Source organism: Falco punctatus (genome assembly GCF_963210335.1).
Source record: "Falco punctatus genome assembly, chromosome: 2".
Taxonomy (NCBI): Eukaryota; Metazoa; Chordata; class Aves; order Falconiformes; family Falconidae; genus Falco; species Falco punctatus.
Window position 1 is genome coordinate 106,647,007 of NC_137581.1, and position 21,708 is coordinate 106,668,714.

The 21,708-nt window shown below is 37.6% G+C and overlaps 1 long non-coding RNA gene across 5 annotated transcripts in view; it reads right to left on the reverse strand.

Moving 5' to 3' along the window:
- Positions 1-895: 895 nt before the first annotated feature.
- The window catches only part of LOC308058564, a 351,504-nt gene continuing 330,691 nt past the window's right edge, over positions 896-21,708 (reverse strand). For all 5 annotated transcript variants that reach the window (XR_013925880.1, XR_013925881.1, XR_013925882.1 and 2 more), the window contains one exon: positions 896-2,753. This is a non-coding gene — a long non-coding RNA (uncharacterized lncRNA). The remainder of the gene's footprint in view (positions 2,754-21,708) is intronic.

A 21,708-nucleotide genomic window follows, 5' to 3' on the forward strand; every position in this document is an offset into this window, starting at 1 on the left:
GTGCTTCATGAGTGCAGCACCCAGCCTGGTGCGTCTGTCTTTTCTATATGGAATCAGATCTACTTTTCTTATATTGCCTGAATAGAAGTCAATGTTGAATAACACCTCTGTGTTAAAAAATTACCTCTGTGTCTGAATGTGCGCAAGTAGCTCTTTGGAGTGTTCTTAGCATGTGGGATTGACAGTTGACAAAGAAAAGAACTGCATATTTACAGGAACTGTATCATCATTGTAATTGCTAAAGCAATATTTTTATGACTATTTAAAGACTAATTATATCTTGAGCAACTTGAAAACTGCATACAGCACATAGTTTCTGTCTCTTAAGAAAACAAGACAACAAGAAAAAGTATTATACTAACAGATAAGAACAATTTATTTTAACAATAGTGTCGATGCTTACAATAAAACACAATTCCTCCCACACAAGTGGAAAAAATATACTGCAGCCAAAATACCACTTCTGAAATGAACAAATAGTTTAAATGCCTGATCTGTGTGAAGCCTTTGTTTCAGTGAAGTCTGATGTATCAACAAGGTCCTGCAGTATGTTGGGTTAGACACAGGAAACAGAGGAAAATTACTCAGAACTAACCTACCCATAAAATATTAAGAAATACAAATTGTGTGTTGTGGATCAGAAGTTCAAGACTAATGAACAGTGCAGAATAACTTGTGTGCTTGTGAATCTTCTCATGCAAAGTCAGTGAAGTACTGAACACATGAGGGACAATGTAAACCTCACTCTGTTTTTTGTCAGAGGGTGAAAAAGCAAAAAGAGATAGAGAGGCTAAAAGCTGAGTCCGGTGCTTAGAGTATTGCTGGCTCAGTTTAAATTGAACAGGTACAAGAAATGTGATTCTGTATGCAAAACGATCTTAATGCTGTAGTATGATTTTCACACCAATATCCTCTGTCAGATTAAGATGTAAATTAAATGAGAAAATATTTTAAATGCCATATTGTGTTCTCACTTAGACAAAGAAAAATGATGGCAACTAACTACAAAATAATCTTTGTCCCATGTTACAGGAAAAGCTAAGCAACAGTTTTCCTCTAGACTGAAATCATTATTCAAACAACAATAGACTTAATGTTTTCTAGGCCTCAAACATTGGTGTTTATGCATCATGTTTGAAAAGTTAATTAGTGCTGTAACAATACAGCTGAAAATATACTTTGTGGTAATTATGTCAGAATTGCCAATAATAATAATAATAATAATAATAATAATAATAATATGGTTGACAGCCGTTTGTATATTTTAGTATTTGTTCAGAGTTGGGGTTGTTTTGTTTTTGTTTTTGTTTTTGTTTTGAGGTGCTAACTGGCATTCAGGTTAAATTTTAATTCTGAATGTTACATGGCATCTAGTCCAGTTTTCTAAACAGACAAGTATGTAACATCCTAATGTTGCACAAAGGATAACAGGTTTTTTTTCTTCTAGCAACAGCTCTGCTTCTTAACATTTGAAAAAGGTATATTTTTCTTTTTTCCCTTCCAGACAAGTAAAGCTCCTTTGATTTTCTAAATTCTGCAGAGAAACAATCACAGTCCAAAGCTGCTGGTTCCCCTCCGCCTAGGTCCCAAGAGCCTGACTTGTGATTGTTGCTAAAAAACCTCACAAGTTAGGGTCTCAGGGACTAGGAAAAGTCCGATATGATCCAGTAGAATTCGTCTTCCAATAAACTCAATTGCTTAGTAGTCATAATCGCTGTCAGTAAAACTTTCACTGCTATTGTTAAAAAAAACCAAAAACAAAAAACAAAACCAAAACAAACCCAAAACCCAACATCCCCCCCCAAATCAACAACCCCTCCTTCCCCCCAATAAACAAACCACAGTTTCAAGTAGGGGGCAGAAAAGATCAAATAAGCAGACAAGATGCATACATACATTCAAACAATGTATCAGCTGACTGAACAGACTTTTCTCAGAGCATAGTCCTTAACTTTTGAAAAGAAAAAACAAAGAACACAGGAAAAAAAATCTTCACTGCCTCCTCTCACAAGTAGCCATATTTTAAAGCATCACAGGGAAGTGTCTAAAAATGGGTTAAAATCTGCTTCCAGCAGATTTGTACAGTAACAATTTTATTCTATTTCCCTTAATGCCTGAAAGAAGGATTAAATGCTTGTTAAGGGGGTTCTAATTGAAATATTTCCCCATTATACTTTTAGTCCTACTGTTCAGGTGGGCCCTGGGTTACAGAGTACTTTAAACCCATTCACGATGCAAGGATAACCTTTGGGCGTGTATTCACTTTTTGCCTCTTCCCCACGTTCAACATTTAATCCTTCTACAGGCTGCTAGCAAAAGCTTCTTCCTTTCCAATGGCAAAAGTAGCTTTCGCTCCATAAGCTGTAGAAAACATTGACATGCAGAGATTGTTGTCACTTGAACCAGATTACTCAAAGCACACATAACTTTCAAATACTGTCGATACAGTAAGAAGAAATACTCAGATTTCCCGAATAATTTCATTCTGAAGCCGAACACTTTTAATGGCACGACCACAATCCCGAATTACTTTTGCATTCATTCTCCTCCGATCTTTAGCCTTGTTTGCAGAATGAAAAAGAAAATTTCTACTTTAGGGACAGGATCCACCGTGGTTGGTTTTTTTTTTTTTTTTTTTTTTTTTTTTTTCCTCCATCAGAGCCCAGAGCAAAAGAAACAGCAGCCATAAAGGTCCTAGCCACTGGAGCAGAATCTGGCATAGAAAACTCAGTGCTCTTCGGGAAGCCGTTCAGCTTTAAAAAGGAAAAAAAGAGAAGAGGGGGGGGAAGAATTAGAATCTCTGCTGGTCGAACAGGTGAATCATCCATTTACAAGAAAGCTGTACAGAGCGCTTTGCTGAAGAAAAGATTTGCCAGTGCCCCCCACCCCCACCCCCACCCTTGCCCTTCACCCTCCCCTCCAGAATGATACTTCAGATTTCAGAACATTTTGGATTATTTAAAATATTCTTGCAGCTGATGATATAATGCAACATTATATAAGAGCCGTTTCTTTGTCACTGTGCACCATTCAATCAGTTATGCCTCAGACACAAAATAGTTAAACGAAACAAAATATATATATGATATATATATGTATAGCAGTCCCTAGATTTCATTCAATTTCTTTTTTTAAAGGATCATGATTTAACAAACAATTTTGACCACAGCTTTCAAATCAATAATTAGAATGAAAAATCTCTCCCCTCTATAAATATGACATTAACATAATTATACCACCCCCATCGCATAGACCCATCCTCTTTAGGGAATACATCTGATGCTCTGAAGATGGAAATCAGTCAGATTTTAGTTGCTCTCAAACGTACCTTTGCTTCTCACTGACTGACTCGCTTTACCTTCCATGCACACACACAGTCACTAGCACACACACGCACACACACACATACACATGCGCGCGCACATACACACACACGCACAAAAAGGCAAGGCAAAGCAGCGGATGCTGACTCAGAGCAGTTGTGTGTGGAGGGGGTGGTATCGGCTGGTATTTTCACTGCACTCATCATTAACATTAACTCACTCTCTAGCATCCACCCTCTCTCTCAGACCTGCTGGACTGCAGCATTTGCATGACGCTGTCACTCTAGCCCTTGTGGGTCAGATGTTAGAAGAAAAAAAAGCCTCAAGGCTCTCATAAGGAATGCCTTCATTTCTTCCAAAGGGTCCCTCTTCTTATTTTTCCACCTTTCTACTTCCTCTGTTGCTGTGTCTCAGTTGTTTGACATCTTTCCGGAAGAAAATGTCTTGAGCTGCAATAAGCCAGTAGTCAGTCGGTCCTCCCCTCACCTCACACTCCTATTCCCACCCCCTTTTTTTCCTAATCAATAAGACAGATCTCCAAATGCAGTTGTGAAAACAGGCTCTGACACACAGACTTTCATCCTCGATTCTCTGCCTCAGGAATAGCAGGCAACCCAGGCTCACACGTGATGTAGAGAGAAATAATGCCAGTAATTCTTGAACAGTCTTAGGAGCTTATTCTACGCCTTCTTCATTTTTTCCTTTGCTCAAATAAATACCAGTGAGAAGGACACACTAGATTTCAAAAGCTACAAGGATTTGTTTCTTAAAAAAATAATGATCATTAAAAAAACTAATATTAATCTTCCTCAAAATTAATGCTATCTTTTATTTCTCCCCTCCCCCCCCATTGTGCTCTTTATAAGTAGAAATTGTCTCATAGCCAAAACACTGCCAGGGTCTGAACACTATTCACTGTGCTGAAATCATGAGTTTCTGGACTTCAATTGGTATTTAACCAAACTAAGTAATTTTTTTTCCCTCTTATTTATTTTAGGCTTCTTAATTAAAATAAAGTAAAAAATAGAAGCTGCTTGCGTCAGAGGGAGCACTGTGAGAGAACAATGGCGATACACTCACACCACCACAGTACTGAAAATGCATGTTTGAGCTACACTTGTGTATTTATCTATATAGTGTTTGCTCCGTGTTGGTAGAGAAGTCTGCGCACATACACGTACATTGAATACACACACAAACACACTCACACACACAGAGAAACTCAAGACGCATATATAAAATACACAACACGAAACAAAGCACAAAGGCTGTTAACTGAAACACACACACAAGTTGTCTGACAGGCAATGAAAATCCACAGAGCATAATTATTGTGTGCATTTTTACCTTGTTCCTTTGTTCTTAAGGCAAGGGACTTTAATGACTTACGGTGTTGACAATCTTTCGGCTTTTCCCTTTTTATGCCAACAGTATTTGGGAATTATTTTTCCAGACAATAGCACACCACTGTGATTTGCGGTACAAAAATTATTTACCAGAGGGGGGGACAGGTGATACGCAATTCGCCAGCCAATTCTCAGAGCTGCCTGGTGCCGTAGAAACTCTCGGCGTAGCCGGGCAGGCAGGTCCCAGGATGCAGTGCTACACCGCAGTCCCAGCTCAGGTAGCCGTTTGGCAACCTTACAGTGGCAGCAAACATGAAGGGCATCCGCTCACAGGAAAGGTCCAAAAGAAAACATTGCACAGACCCGAAGTAAAGAAAGGAAGCCAACACGCCGGGGTACACGCCCTAAGCCCAGCTAGTACACGCTTATGACCAGTTCTCATGATGGTAATTAATTTCGTAGGAAAAGGACAGGGGAAAGGAGACAATGTAGGAAACAGTTAAGTTTGTAATCTCAGAGAACAGGAGAGACGGAGACAGACACACACCACAGACAGAGACAGAGAGCAAGCGGAGAACGCCAAGCATGAGACAACAAAAACAAGACCAAAATCAGATTTGGGAAACTGAAAAAATACAGGATTACAGCATTCAGCTTAGCATTTACTGAGGTATTAAAAAAAAAAATTAACACATGCACAGCATGGCTTAAAATACTTATTGCCATCAATAGTCTGTGACGGATGCCGGCTTCTTACTGCTATACGTACATTAGATTGGTCATCGCCTCTTAATCTCCTTTTGCTCAGACCCATCCATTTTTTGCTGCTCCAGCATCTGTGCCCTTTATGCTTTTTTTCTGTATAGTTACCCACAATACCCTGGATAAATTAATGTCATGACCTCGCTATGGCTATCAGACAGAAAAAAAGTCTACTATTTTAATAATTGAACGTGCGCGTACAGCAAACTGCCTACTGATAGCCCAGCTTTGTGGACTGCCTCCAAAAGCAGCCTTTGCTAGCTCTGCGAATCAGAAACAACAGATGCAAATACTAGCCACATAGCCCCAGCTCTCTGTCTTGCTTTTTTTTTTTTTTAAACCCACCCTTTTCAGTCTGTGCCATTTCATTTTTCCTGTGTCTGCCCTCTCAATGGTTAAAAACATTAGCCTGCTGAAACTAGAAGCTTTTGAATAAAAGCATGAACATGACGGAAAATTATAAATGGCTACAGATTCTGGAAATTTATATCTAGACGGTGAGTAGGGAAGAGTACCCAGGTTCAAGTGCTGAGCCTCACTCAGGAGCACCTCTGGGGCCAATGGGACTGCAGACTAGATTAAATCAATAGTCGTCTGAAACGAGATGTCGTAATCAATCAGCTCAATTACCACTGTCATAGATCTGGGCTTAAGGTCTTTCCTGATTCCACTCTTCTAATCATTAACCCTTATACATCCTCAAAATAAGAACTCACACTCACTCTGCTGCCTTACCTTTCAGATCATCAAAGTTTAACTTATCATTTTCCCCTCTTTCTTCCTTTCCCTATTTAAATAATATAAGAATGGGTCAGCAAGAAACGTTTTAAGTGTGAATATGGCAAGGTTAGATGCACTGCTTTAAATGTACCTATTATATATTTGCTGTGTGTGCGCTTATATATTATTATTATGCCGCCGGGAGTGGTTGGGTGGATCAAAGACTGCTGTTTAATTAACATTCAACTCAGCTGTTTCCTTGGAGATTAAAAATAGAAGACTAGTTGAATTAAACTGAAGCTGTTCACTTCTTTCACTAACTCAGTATTACAGAACTTGTCTCCCCTCAACCTAGTTAGGAACAACTTGTTCTGACTAATCAACCACTAGGAAAATCCATTTTCAGTTTGAAGGTAAGTGTGAAAAAGTTGGAAAGACATTTTTGTATGCATGTCTGAATTGCACAGAATTGCCTGATAATTTACCTTTTGCATCCATACTACAGTAAATCCTCATGTGATGCAAGGAGAAAAGAACCATTGGGTTTGAATACGAGCAATTATTATTTGCTGTATGAAGATTAAATGTCATCCATCTAACTTTTTTTTTTTTATTCCTGTGCAGGTCCTGAAAAGATCAAAAAGCTTTTCATAAAAATGCTCCAGCAGCTGTCACATATCCTCTCAGTTTCTCAGGAGGAAAGAAAGAATCCATTTAGCAGGTATCCAGAATTTTGGTCTCTTAAATTTGATTTATTCTGCTGATACACTCAAATAATAATAGTGAAGGAAAACTCCATTACATTTACAGTTACATCACTGTCTGTACACACTGCCTGTCTCCAAGAAGAACCACACCTTTTTTAACCATAGATCTGCTTTGCAGCTCTATGCACAGCCTTAGTCCATGCAGCACAGTGATGCTGAATAGCAGAATTAGCCCCCGTGCCATGGCACCGATATTTTGGGGAAGAATTTGTGCTCCTAGACATGCTGGGACTGGGTATGGGACAGGGGCATCAGATATGTGTTTCATGGTAGAGCTGAGGCCAGGAGTCCATCTGCAGGGAGGGGACCTGCTGGGGCAGGGCATCGTGCTGTCCAAGGCAGGTTATAATTGGAGATTGATTGCTGGATTTAATGACCCAGCTGTTTTCATTAGAAATGTAAAAAAGTGGTCTAGAAAATTATTCGGCTGCTAGCATAGGTGCTTTTTGAAAGGCTCACACCTCAGACAGGAATGACTTTGTTGCAGTAACTGACCCCTCACAGATGGAGAAAAAATGACCTCAGCTTTGTATCTTTTCTGGGAAGGATTTAGCTGACAGTGGGATAAGATACAAAAAGAATCTTAATTCTGCCCTTTAGTAATGCTAAATGAATGTGATGCTCGAGACACTACCTTAAATTGGATGAAGGGTACAGCGCAGTTTTGCAGGCAGCAGTTCAGACTGTAACCATCATCCACAAGGGGACAGCATTCACATCCACACTGGAAAGATGCAGTTTGTGTACATGAAAACCAGAATGAGAGTAGCAGCCATTGCTGAAATCACCCAAAAAAAATAATAATAAGAAAAGAAAATAAAAGGTGTTTCCTGGATTATTACTTATGGGCAGAGAGGGAGGAGAGGTGAGGCTGGATGTGGGCGTCAGATTATCAAAACCCATTCAAATACAGGATGAGCTTTTTAGGTTTTAGACAGCGAGAGTAAGGTGGTTTGCAATATTAATACAAACCGTGTGAAAGATAAGGCTGCTCTGGAATAACAAATAAGATAATGTGATGACAAGAATTAGATACTACTGGAGCAAAATCAGAATGTGTCTAACATGAAGGAAGAAATGCACTAATATCAAGTTATTCTGATTTTGCAGCTCTCATCTTCGTATTCTTATTGTGCTCCGACTGGGAGGTAACAGCCTGATCCCTCTTCTTTTTCTAGGAGCAAAAGTTTCTTCATGACAGTGCTTGTGAAAGGGATACCCATTAAAATAACAGGTTTAGCTTCCTTTAATGTAGCATTTAAGTGACTTACAAGAACAAGATGGTCAGAGTGACCTGTGTCTAAGCTTATGCCATAGTTTTGAATGACTGTCCATAATACCTTCTTACCTCACTGATGAACAGCAAGACAAAGAAGACTTCAGAAAAATCTCACAGCTATCTAGTCCCAGATATATCACAAAAATCTACCCTTTGAATTTCTTGATTAGAAAAGCTACCCACAGACTTCGTCCTATTTTAGGTAACGTAACTGTAACTTAGCTGAAATACCCATCTGATTGTGAAGTATTAAAAAAATATATAGCCTACAGAATCTATTATAGAAAGGAAATCACACAAAGTTACAGAGAAACAGCAATATCAGTCTCTCCCTATAAAAGCTCTTTCTTACTCAAGAAATGCTATTATATTGTCTCCTTGCTGATTTGTCATTTACCTGGTCTATATTAAAACACAGAGATATGACAGCAGAAATTATCGCAGTCTGATTTACTTTAAAAGTATACAAATACTATTCAGTGGATCTTGATTTCACTGACATTTTCGATTAAAAAATAATTATTTGTGAAAACTAAACACTGATACTTTTTCTTTTTTGACCGTTGTTTTCTTGAGCTTTGAAAGCAAGAAATAATGAATGAATTAACTTTTCTGTTTATGAACATTTTTTATGCTTACTTCACTAATTGCTTGGTGTTACCGCTTAATACAGCATCAGCACTATGTGAAGAAAGGGCCTGGTACTAAAATGAAACTTCAACTGTTCATAAAACTGTTTTTGACTAAACAGCCAAGTCTGCATTTGCAGTCTGTTTAGTAAGATGTAAAGTGCCAAGCACTATTTTAAAAATCCCGCTTCGTACATTTTCCACTATGACATTTTTACTCGCTCCTTACTGATTAGGTATACATGTATGTGTGTGTGTGTGTGCATATATATATATATGTATATACATGTGTCTATATATATTAAATCAATAAAAACACAGGATTATGTAGAACAAGATCACCAAAATATGTTGTTTATTCTCAGAAGACACCCCTCCATTATGGTTATAGAATGTTGCTATCATCAGGGGGCCTGATATGGTAAATAGGGCAATTCAAGTAACTTTATTCAGAGGGATATCACCTCTGAAATGATCTGAACTACTTTTCTGAGCACTGATTCTTGGATATATATATATGTCAAATAAGAATCAGTTTATAAAAAGAACTTAAAGACATTCTGTACATACTGCAAACAGTAACAGAATGTACAAATTCTGCTATAGAAAAAAACCCTTCTATTTTATTAACAATGTGATTTGAAGATAACCATTTGTGAGAAACATTCAGACACACCACTTTCACAGCCTTGCTTAAGAGGTTTCAAAAGTAGGCTGGGGAAAAGCGAAGCATTTTAATAAGAAAATACAAAATAGGAGGTTCAATGCCTGCAAAACCAGAATATTTTAAATTTTCTAGACAGTGAAGGTTAAAGCTATCCTGCATGCTCATAGTTCTCTCTCTCCTTTCAATCAATCTCATTGATTTTTTTTAAAGGTCAGAGGCTATACCTTCATTGATCAAAGAAACAGCCTGACACAGCGAAAGAGTCTGCCAATTCCAGACAGATCAATCACACCTTTGTCTGCTTTTGATACATTATGGTTATTTATTCTGCATCACCACGACTTTCTGTCGCATGGCTCTTAATGTAATAATGCTGCTCGGGGACAACAATAAAAAAAAAGGAGGGGGGGAATATTCTATTTAAAATATTTTAAGCCTCTCTCTTGTATTTTTGAGGGTGGCTTATGATGGAACTTGGCCAACTTGTTTGATTTCATTTTTGCCTTGAAAAAGAACTCCTGTTCTGCTATTTAGCTCTCCTTGGTCAGCATTTTGTAGGATTTTATAAAGGCATTCCTTTGAAAATGATGTGTACAAACTGTCTTTAACAAAGTAATTAGATCTTGATAAGACACAATTATGATCTAATCACAACCATAATTTTTCATGTTAATACAGTGGTTTAGAAAAGTTTTAATAAAAAGAATGTAACTGATACCCAGCTACAGCTACTGACTGCTTTATGACTGTAAAATGAAACTAAATGGTCAGCCTACAATAATTACTAGGAAATATTGCTGAATAGACAGGTATAAGTGCTGAAAAGCTCCTGGTTTTGCAAAGTATTATGCTGAAAGCCACCTAAAGTTCTAAAAAAATGCACTATATGCTCACTGTCTGTCGTGACTGAAAGTTATATGCTATCAGTTACCTTTCCATAGCATCTGCAAGAAGCCCTTAAAACTACCATTAGTCTAATACCAAATCATTTGATCGCATTTTGTAGTCTACCACTTCACAAGCAGTTGCACCACTTTAGAGAAATCACTTGTGGGGCTTGTAATATGTGTTATAAGTAAAAGCATTAAAATCCAGTTCTAAAAGTGAAATTGTAGCCTAAGAGAAGCAAGTGGCAAAATGCCCAGTGACTTCAGTGGAGTTAGGACTTCACTGCAAGAAATTACGTCTCAAGTCCTTCAACCCAAGGTATCTCCAGTAGAAAAGGCACCCTATGGGATTTCACAGGACCATAGTCTTATAAAGATTTTTTTTTAAAATGAACACATTTCTTAGCAAAATAGCTAAGAAAGCTGCAATGAGCTCTATACACCATGCAGCCCTAGCAAAGACATGGAACTGTTCAGTAAAATTTAGCATGTAAATCCTTGCAGAATCAGGATATCAGGTAATAAGACATAATCACTGTCGTTAGAAAATTAAATAAGATATATGATAATCCAAACACTTGGCATTAGTTTCTGATTCCATTGTGCCTGCTCTGTAAATTATTGTGCACCCAATTTACAATTACATCAGCATTATTATGTAGAGCAAAAGGTAAGTGGTATACAAAGCTGAAATATTAAACCCATTAAAAAGTTATGAGTTTCACAGAGTCCCTACATGTATTTGTGTGTATGCCAAGAAATGCATTTTAAAACCTTTAACTAAAGGAAACTGCCTCCCAGTGACAAACTGCAATGCCTAAAAGACATAGCTAAAATGCTACTGCCACTCTCAAAGGCCAAGAGACCTTAAAAACGGTTGCTGGCTGACAGCATTACACAAAAACATACAGTTTCTTCTGTAAAGAAATAAAGCTGAATGCACAACATTTCGGAGAAGTTTTGAATAAGTCTATTTGTCCAGCTTACTTTGCAAAGGCTCTGTAGAAAACAGCACCATAAACACTTTCAGTCCCCACACAAGGGCTAAACAAAGAGTCCTCTTTCTAGCCATTTAATCCAGTAATTTATTTTTTCAACCATCACATAAATCGAAACACAGCTGTAACCAATGACTTGCAGATCCAGTTCCCTGCCAGCTGGATCCTGTTCTGCTGAAGCAGCAAGATTTTTACATTGTTCACTTCTGTACATCTGGAGAAATCATTTGGGTTCAAAGGTGACTAGAAAAGCTCTTTAAATAAACTCAACCAACAGTGAAGAGAGCCCTAAGTATCTACAAAAGCTACATGGAGTTCCATTTTAAAAGTTCTTTTTTTTCAAATTAACACATAGAGCAGTTTGCTTTTTTAAGCATTGTATGATTATGACGTTTTAATTGAATTATTCACTCAAATATGTATTTTGGTAATAAAGAAATGTTTACTATTTCCCAAGAAGTTTCAAACACAGTCTCAATAGTCAAAAGTGATCACAGTAAATAGTTTGTGTACTTATCATGTTTAAAGGAATAATCAGAAAAATAGCAATGGAATGATAAAAAATATCAAAAATATACCTTAATTAGTGCATCTTAGCTGTTGCCTGAAATGCCACACAACTTTTTTTTAATAAAGCAAACAATAAGAAAGCATATACTGTACTTAGATATACTGAACCTGAAATCTCTTAGAAGTTAATCCTTAAAATAGCTTTTCTTCAAAAAGTCTGCATCACCCCTTACCGCATGAGTCCGCTAGTTAAGTAACAAAAATGTCCCCGACATTTAAAACTGCACACAGTAAATTGATTACAATGCATCATTTCCTTTAGAAAAGCAATCACAAAGCAAACATCTTTCAGAGGTAAATAACAATGAATATTGAAGGCTCATATAATCTGTATCTTTGATTACTTTTCAGACAAAAGAGACACTCAAGTACTTTTACAACAGAGGGGTTTCGTGCCCAACGCTGGCCCCACTAAACAAAACAACATTGGAAGTCCCTATGCTAGGTCTTATTTGCAAATTCCTAAGCATGCAGTCTCAATTAAAAATAACCCAAAATTTGTCATTGGATGTGTGTTTCTCTTCAAGCAGGTAAGCAGGACACATCCAGAACATGCCCCAGTTTCTCGGGTAAAGATGTAGTTCCTTTACTGCACATTGTAAAAAATCCGATTAGGGTTCACCACCGTAATTGCTTCTTTTACTTTTTTAATACTTACTGTTATAGATGTTTTGAAACAATGCTGATAAAAGTATCCTTTCTGCTTGCCACTCTGGCCACATCTCTGTGCTGGCTTCATGTTATTGCCCGTTACCTCCTCCTCAGGGATTAACTGAGTAGCTACCACACCTTCAGGTCTTACTTCTTGTTGTCTACTCTTGCCTGTGCTTCCCCCCTTCACTCATAATTATAGGAATGCACTGTTAAATATGCTATCTGTGCTCTGTTGTGAAAATAGAAGCATTAAAAAAGTAAAAATAAAAAAGGAGGTGAACATCTTGTCTTTAAAAGCCAGATATACCAGATAAATCATCTGCAAAAATTAACATGCACAGCTCATAACCAGGTAATTACTACATCACTCTAGGGCAAACTTCAGGGTATTAGACCTGCATTTCTGTCCATTAACATGTATAGATTTACGTAGACATTCTAAAATTAAAAGTACCTAGTTTGCACTTAATTACAATGTTTCTGGAAAGCTTTCTCCCTCTAGTTCCCGATGTGTATTTACCCTTAACTGCGGTTGAGGTTTTTTTGCCTGGTAACTCATGTAAGTATCACAAAAGGGAGTGAATTTTGGCAGAACATAAGCTGCCACTGCCCAATGATTAAGCTTCTGCAGTGCCTCCTATGGTAAACTCTGCCAAAATCCATTGCCATTTATTCACCACAATTCTTCCATTTCACCACCAACAGCCCTCTCCAGTTCAGACTGTCTTGCCAAAACTGTTTGCCTCCATTTTTGATCAAGAGATTAGGGTTTATTATCCAATTCAGACATCACCTATGGCCCATTATGCAACATTATCTGCCTGCCTGCCTGCCTAAGGTTTCGGATAAGTTAGATGTGGGTAACTTGGAGTCACAATCTGAAATACACCCTTCAGAGGCCTGGGACAGTCTAGGAAAAATAAAGTAGCCTGGAGAGAGGTATTACTTATTTTTGTTAGGTGCCTTTGGTTGCTTAGAAAACCTTGCTTAACTCTGTCACGTCGCAGTTGGCAGTACAGATGGTATTCTGACTTATCCAGGAATGTAACTCCCATGGCAGACCTTGAGGCAAAGACTTTGGTGGTTTTTATATATCTGGTTTAAAACCTGAGCTCTGCTGAATGAACCTCCCAACGGGAAATCCAACTCACTGGGCTAGAAAGATGGAATCAGAGATTTTTAGATCCAACACACAAATTTCAGAATGTGCTTCCAGTCTTCCAATTACCTGGGTTTTTTGTTTGGCAAATGTTATGGGTGCTTCTACCCAGGGGTTTGGGCAATTATGTTTATCTTCTATAAGGCATTTGGTTATGCCAGTTTACATAGCAGAGAGTTCTTTATGTAACCTGTACCACTGGGTGCTCTGCAGCAAGGATGAACAAATTTCTAAGGCTGGGGTGCCAGACTTCACATACGTCTCCTGTATTAAAGACAGAGCTTGTCAATAGAAACTGAACAGGGAGCCAGGAGCTGCTGTCATTTAAAGATGAGTGATGTTGCCAATCACCTTTTTTGGCAGACTCTTGCTCCCGTGCAAGGCAGTAATTCCCATTTGCCAGGTCTCAGCAAGTGTGCAACCCAGGGCCTTCAACCCTTAGTGTAAATCAGGACATCTGCCAAAAAAGGTGGTCCTTTCTGCCCTCCTTCCTGCTCTCAGTCATTTGTTCCTCCACCTTGTTTGTGCTGACACTTGCATCTTACAGCTGCATCGTAAAGCAGATTGGGGAACTAACCCCAAAAGCAAACCAGAAGAAACACAAGATTAATTTGCAGCACAATCTGGCTCATTAAACAGCCACATAAACTAAGTGCCAGCACAAAAGGCCAGGTGGGAATGAGTGCCACTGGCAAGAGGACAGAGTTCTTTTGGTGGCAACCTGAACTGAGGCAGAATATAAGTGGCCTTATACCTAGCTGGAACCAGGAGCCGTGTGAACTATGGCCTCTCCAAGTCACCTCTTTAGACACCCCATCTTCTGTACATGCACTAGCCTGACTACACTCTCTGGTATCCATGTTGAGCCCTGCAATATAATAATAAAAATGTTGTCTGAAGCAAAGGTATGAGATTGTATTACAGCCAGAGAGAAATTAGAAGGTACAGCCAGAGGATAAAAAACTAGACACTCCAGGAAGTATCATGTAGAAGGCTGTTCAAACTGGTCAGAATAGTAAATGAGATATTAGAAACAGTCAAGTAATACATCAAGGCTATAAATAACTGTGAAATCAGGTATTAACAGTAATTATACAACACACAAAGGAGGTGCTTAGAGATTCCAGTACACTTGAAATGCAAATTATTGCAGAGCTAAGGATAGTTGTGATGACAGATTTAAAACCAAAATTAGATCTCTGATTTTCAGACACTATGAAGAAGTTTATTTGAACTTTTCCAAAAAGGGCTGAAATATACCATATACTTATTACCACTGGTACAGTCATCTCCTTGCATGTATCTTGTTCCACTCATCCAATTTAGAAGAGTGTTCTCTGTCAATTATTTACAAAGGTAAAATAGACTGGCTTAGAGTTTTCATAAAGTCCATTATAGCCATAAAGCATAAAGAAAGAATCAATAAATTGTATGTTACCTCCATATACCATTCAGCTTTTTGCATTTTTTTTATTTTTTTTTTATTTGCCTATCACTGATGTAGTCAGTACACTTTTCATTGGATTTTGATCTACAGGCACACACCACAAGGCAAACATATGCCTTTTCCTTCACAAATAAAGTGCCATCAGACACCGCATCCATGTTTGTAAATCATTTTCGAGATGCTGTGTTCTCACACGTGCAATCTGAGAGCAACAACATAATATGAAACATATCATTGTAAAACATATCACATCCATTACTTATGAAAAAAAAAAAAAAGGTGGAATGGCACAATCCACAGCTAGGTCTATGTTGTGCCCTGAATTCCTAAGCAGAACATCTCATCACAATGACTGAGCATTTCAGCCCAAATAGGACCATGCCTCTCTAGGGATCACAGTATTTGCAAGTGCATCAGAAATCGACATGACGTGTGCATGCAACAGACTCTGTCTGGGAACCCACCAGCTGGCTGAAAGAGACCAGCAACGTGTGCAACCAAGCAGTTTAAAGAACTATTGCACATACAGAAAAAAACTTCCCAAGTCCACACTAATTTACCCTTGAAATAGCCCCCAAAACATAACTTCCTTTTTAATAAAGCAAATTTGACATAAAATGTTAGCTTAAAGAACTTCATCTGCATGTCCTTGAGAGGATAAGGCCTTGAACATGGACCTGAGGAGGTGCAGGTATCAGAGAATAAAGGCATCTTTTCTTCATCTTTGATTATGAGATTGCAATGGCACCTTGAAAGGCAGTTTTCTGTGGGAAATCCTGCTGTATGAGCCCCGGCCTGGCCTTCTCAGGGCCAAACCTGCAGTTTAGGACAGTGACAGAAGGAAATTGAGTTAATCCCTCTTAATACACCTGTTTTCTCCATGAAAAAGTGAAAGCTGCACTACACTTTAAAAAGATGCTTCCATGCCAGTAGGAGACTTGCCTGTAGGATAAGCAGCAATAGGAGGAACATAAATTTTACTCCATTATGTAGCATAAAAAATGGCCATTACGTGTTAGGTCCAAGGGCCTCCTTGCTCAACATCCTGTCTTCAACACTGCATGTAAGTGGATGCCAAGGTCTTCCTTTGAATCAAACAAGCACAGATGATCCCTCTAACACAAGACTGTGAGCTGGCTATAAGGAAAGAGAATTGGTTTGAATACTACTAAGAGGGTTACCAGGCTGGAAAAATGAAATAGTGCAGAATTGTAGTAAGGTTTTCAGGAACTGAAGGAGGACAGAGGGTACATAGGACGGGTAGTGGTATAAAATGCTATTTTATACTCACTAAAATGATCCCACTTCCCAGCTCCTCTCTGATTTCCATGGATATTATTACAGTGATTTCAAGGCCTGTTTGCAATTGTTTCATAAAGGTCAAATTCCACACTATGTTCAACATAAGTGCTCTGGGGCAAGGAATCTCTTGTTACCAACACATGAACTACTTTGTACAGTCAGCCCCTGAGTTTGCTGAGTACAGGTACCCCAGAAGACAAAGAAGAAAAGCCAACAAAATGTAACAGCTAGCAAGCAATAATGTGGTTTTTAATAATTGCTTTTGTTTTTCCTTTCCATCCTGGGATCTTTGGAATCCATCCTGGGATCTTTGCAAAGCAGGAAAATTTATATATACAGCTCCTGATGACAAAATCAGGTATTTCAACTACATCTGGGAAGTTTAGAAAGACAGTTTGATGATACAATCTCTAGGTGAGTCTGATATAACATGGTTAAAAGCTATTATGCCATACATGTCATAAAAGACATAACTGACTATTTTAAAGAGAGAATTATTCCATTAATAAAATATACAGAAAGCTAAGCAAATATGTTATTACATTACACTATCGGAGCATTGAAGTTCTTTGTAAAGCCATAAGGCAGCATAAGGCAGCATCTGAGAGACACTTCCAGTTTTTCCTTTATTAGGCAGAAACATACCTCTGTATAGGGTACAGACATCATAAGCATAGTTATTTGAAAAATGAATTACAAAATTTTCTGTAGGTTTTAGTTCAGTTACTGCAGGACTTCCTGGGTTGCAAACTGATCTAGCCAAATGCGTAAGTCACTCTATTTATAAAGTGGTTCAATCCAATGCAGAAATGGCAGACTGCTTTGCTAAGTGCACATGCAAGAGAAGTGTCACGTGACCCTTTTCCATAGAAAAGTGGCGCTATTAAGCCTTGATGATATTAGAATTTCTCAAAAGCACGTTGAAGCACAGTGTTTTTTCAGCCTGGAAAACTGTCATTACACTTCCTTCATTCTTAAAATTCAGTAAATGAGTCAACAAACATTTTCATTATTCAGTAAGGAGTATCAGAGAGTGCAAGGCAAACAATACATGAGGACAGGTTTATAACTTCAACCTCTCCATCAGTTCTTACAGATTTCAATTGTTTAAAATCATCTTCTGTACTCCTGTCACTACTTTAACTAGTGACCTCATAGCAGCAGCTTTCAATTTTAAATGCCAGACATTCACCCCTCAATAAATGCATAGCGAGTTACATTACATCAACACACAGTTTCCCTATATTTCCAGGGAAAACTACTTTTTGAGCTGTCTAAGTATTCATACTCACGTATTCCCAGATTATGAGCAGAGTAAATGAGTGCTAAAAATATTCATTATTAATCTCATTTCTTACCATTTTTTCTACTATATTTGGAAAAATTAAAATACAATATTTTGCCTTGCTTTAAAACCAACATCCAATTGGAAGGAAAAAAAAAAAAGGTATAAAAGAAAGTAACTGTAGAGCATAAAGCATCAAGTGGCACTTCACAATCATTTATCTAGAGTCTTGGTATGATCATTAGTACTCATGATTGTGTAACTCGGATTCCTCCAGAAAGTATTCTGCTCTTAACAGGCAAAAAATAATTGACCCATTGTCTGATCTGAAGACAGGATTTTTCTTTTGATTTGAAAGAGTTTCAGATATCATGTTAACAGGTGTGGTATTAAAATCCACAGTGTCTATGTATATTTCAGATACATTTCCAAAGGGATAAAATAGACTTGATGGAGCAATAACATTTCCTTCACAGACCATCCTTTCACTTCAAAATAAGTCATCTCAAGCAAGGACTTATCTGTGCAAACCCAGTCATGTCATTTATTAAGGTCTACTCACTTCTCTGTTTCAGGACTAAAGTCAGAATTTACCCAAATTGGGACTGAATATCAATGCTATTTCCCTGTATCCACAGTACGTAACAGCAGTAATCAAGATGACACTCAAGCATGGTAAACATGGATAAAAACTGACTTTACTGAGGACCGCTGTAGGTTAGTGAAATGAGATGTTGTGGTATTCTTAACATAAAATTAATGAATCTTACTGTTATTCTAAATAGTCCTGAGTAATGATTTAAAATCAGCATTGAAGCAATTAGAACCCAGATTGTCAGAGGAAACATGGAAATAAAACCATCATCCATTGCTTTACAGAAGATTAATCAAGTTGAGTGAAACTGGTAATATTTGAAGTGACTGTAACTAGAAATTTTTAAGCAAGCATATGCAGACCATATATGAAATTTGAATTTTGAAGTCTTTCATAGTCATAAAACATCTGTTTTCTAAATTTAAGTATGTACATAAGCAGTCTGCATTGAAGTGAATTTCATCCAATCAATGCAAAAATGACCACCATGGTCTTAGCAGCTTTGAAAAGAGATCAGTGGGAAAAGCAGAGTGATAGGTATCAGTGCCAGCTGGGTGAGCCATACCAGTATATGCTTTATAGGCTAAACGTGGAAGACAACACTCATCAAGGACTAACGGAAAGTAAATTAACTGGTGGAGTCCTGAATATCACAATCCTAGCTCATGTTTGGGTATACAAACATGATCTCGACATGTCTACCTGCAGTTAAAGAATATTTGAACTTAATTTTGGATAACAATTAAGTTAATTTTACATTTTGCAGGGAATAACCTCAACGTCTGGACTAGATCCAGAAAATACATGGAAAAGGCAATGCCGAAGGAGTGATCATAGGTTACAAAAAACATTTGTACTTCCATTTTGATATAAAAGTAAAATACTGCATAGCATACTCAGAAAGTCTTGGGCAGAAAGCTTGCACTACATATTTGTTTTCTATATAAATTTGGTTTGTTGAGATAACCTATACACAAACAAACTTTAAGGTAATAGTTTCTTATTTGCCATGGCTACTGAGGTATGGCCAAAAATTAGTCTCAAATGAGATGTACCAGTCAAATGAACTTTCACTAGCTCATCCCATTCTGGCCATACTGTTATCAGAAACACTTTGAATAATCTGGTGGGTTTTCAGAAAAAGACAGGTGTGTTAGGTAGCTGCTATCATAGACTGGAGGACTGTCAAGAGATGTAAATATTTTAAGTACTTGCACAGCAACATCTTACAAGTATTTGTTGGGCATTATTTCCACAGCAAAAGTGCAGAGTTTTTCCATACAGAGTCATACATATCAGAATAAGAATTTCTATTTGTGTAACAAGGAATTCTTTTTCACAATGAAACACTATTTCAAGATAATGGCTAACTTCTGCAAAACTAGCTTACACCAAACACGAGTATGGACTAATCCTTCACTGGCTCAGTAAGCATAATGGATCATTTTTACCTCTAATTTTTATGTGCTTTCATATGAAAATAAGGAAGTCAAAGAACCACAGGAGTGGCAAGAATCAATAGAGAGGAGGTAGCTCAAAGCATGGCAGCAGTTCAAGGGAAAATAGAGTTTCACCTGCCTTGATAGGGATTGAAAGGAGACAGTGATAGCAACATCACCGTGAGAATTCTGCAACCTCCTTATCCTAATCCAGGGAATAGAGGTTTTTATGAGGATATGAAAATATTCTAAAATATTTCAAAATATTTAAAATAATGTAAAAAAAAGAACAGGAAGTATTTAGGGATTAAGAGGACTATTTAATGACAAAAGAATGATGAAAAACTTTTAATGTTGGAAACAGGGAATTTAGGAATTTAAAGGCAAGTATATGAAAGGGCGAGACACCACTTCCAGATAGAAGCAAAGAAGGCAGAGATTAGAACAGTGCATGGATTTGCCTTGGAGTTAAAAGTGACTATTTCAAGGTTTCAACTCATCTCTTCGGTTTGGTTTGGGGTTTTTATGAGATTCTTTGCTGCAATTATGATATGGGACAGCCTGGCAAAAGACGAGACAGCTATGTAAGTTTAGGCAAATTCGGAACCTTTTCTTTATGCTGAACAATAGATATATGTGAGCATGTTCCACCTACACCAAGTTCAAGCTAATTTAACAAAAGACTTGTCAGACCTCTTACCTCTCTGCCCTACAAAAACCTTTGCACCAAAAGTTCCATCAAGGGAATGAATCATGGCCACCTTAATGAACACCTTTTGATGGATTTCTACAAATTTACTCTTTTACAAACATTTTGAAAAGTACGGTTGTTTGAGCAACTACGTAATGCACTTTTCTCCTTGAAATCTATTTTAATCAGTTTCGCACATAATACTAAAAAATGTTGCTTATTTTACATTTTCCTTATTCTCTTTCATCTATTCCATTTGGAAGGATACTGTGTGAAGATCACTGCTGTGATTGTGTGACTGCTCATGGTAAAACTAGTACATTTCTTGTACAACTGTGTAGTTCATTTGTTTATACCATATAAGATTTACTATTATCCTTACCTTTAAACTGTAGGGAGATGCATGTAGCATGTGCCTAACAGATGCAGAAGAGCAACGATCTGACTAATTACAGGCATAACTTTGTAAACCCTGTGTTAAGTCATAACTAAAATATAAGCAAGGGACAAGGACGATTGACAGAAACCCCCCAGCTGTTTCAACAGCACCACAGACAGGGAAGTTCTTGCACCATAGAGGAAACAACAGGACAGAAGGACTCAACTAAGACCTTCACTGTTACCCGTCTCCTCTGAATTTCTGACTCAGAAGAATCTGTATGGGATGTTCAGCACGCTGTAATGGTTCGTCCTGCAAGCACTTTGGTTTCAGTTTGGCTTTACACATTTAAATTGCCCTCCCAAATGAAAGCACCTACAAGTTTGGACCCTTGCAGTGATTAACATTTAGAGACTTACTTAACAGAGAAAATATATTCTTTTTACATATGTAAAATTTGCATCTCCTCACTTTCACTGAATCTTCACTTACTATTATACTTTAGAAAAAGGTACAACATATTTGGAAATATATTGTTTCTCTCCTTTTGCTCATTTCTTCTCTACTACAGCAGTCAAAATAAGAGATGATGCTGCATTATGTGCTATCATCTGTACTGTATGCCAATTAATAACATGCAGATAGGATCTTGTTGCCATTGCTTCTTGGTTTGTGGCAAAAGGATTCTTTTACTTGAAGGATTTATAAACATAGGGGAAAGGCCACTGAAACCTTAACAGAGATCACAGGTTTATTGAGTTGTCCACAATGACTCTTTTCCTGGTATTTTAAAATTCATTTAGAACACA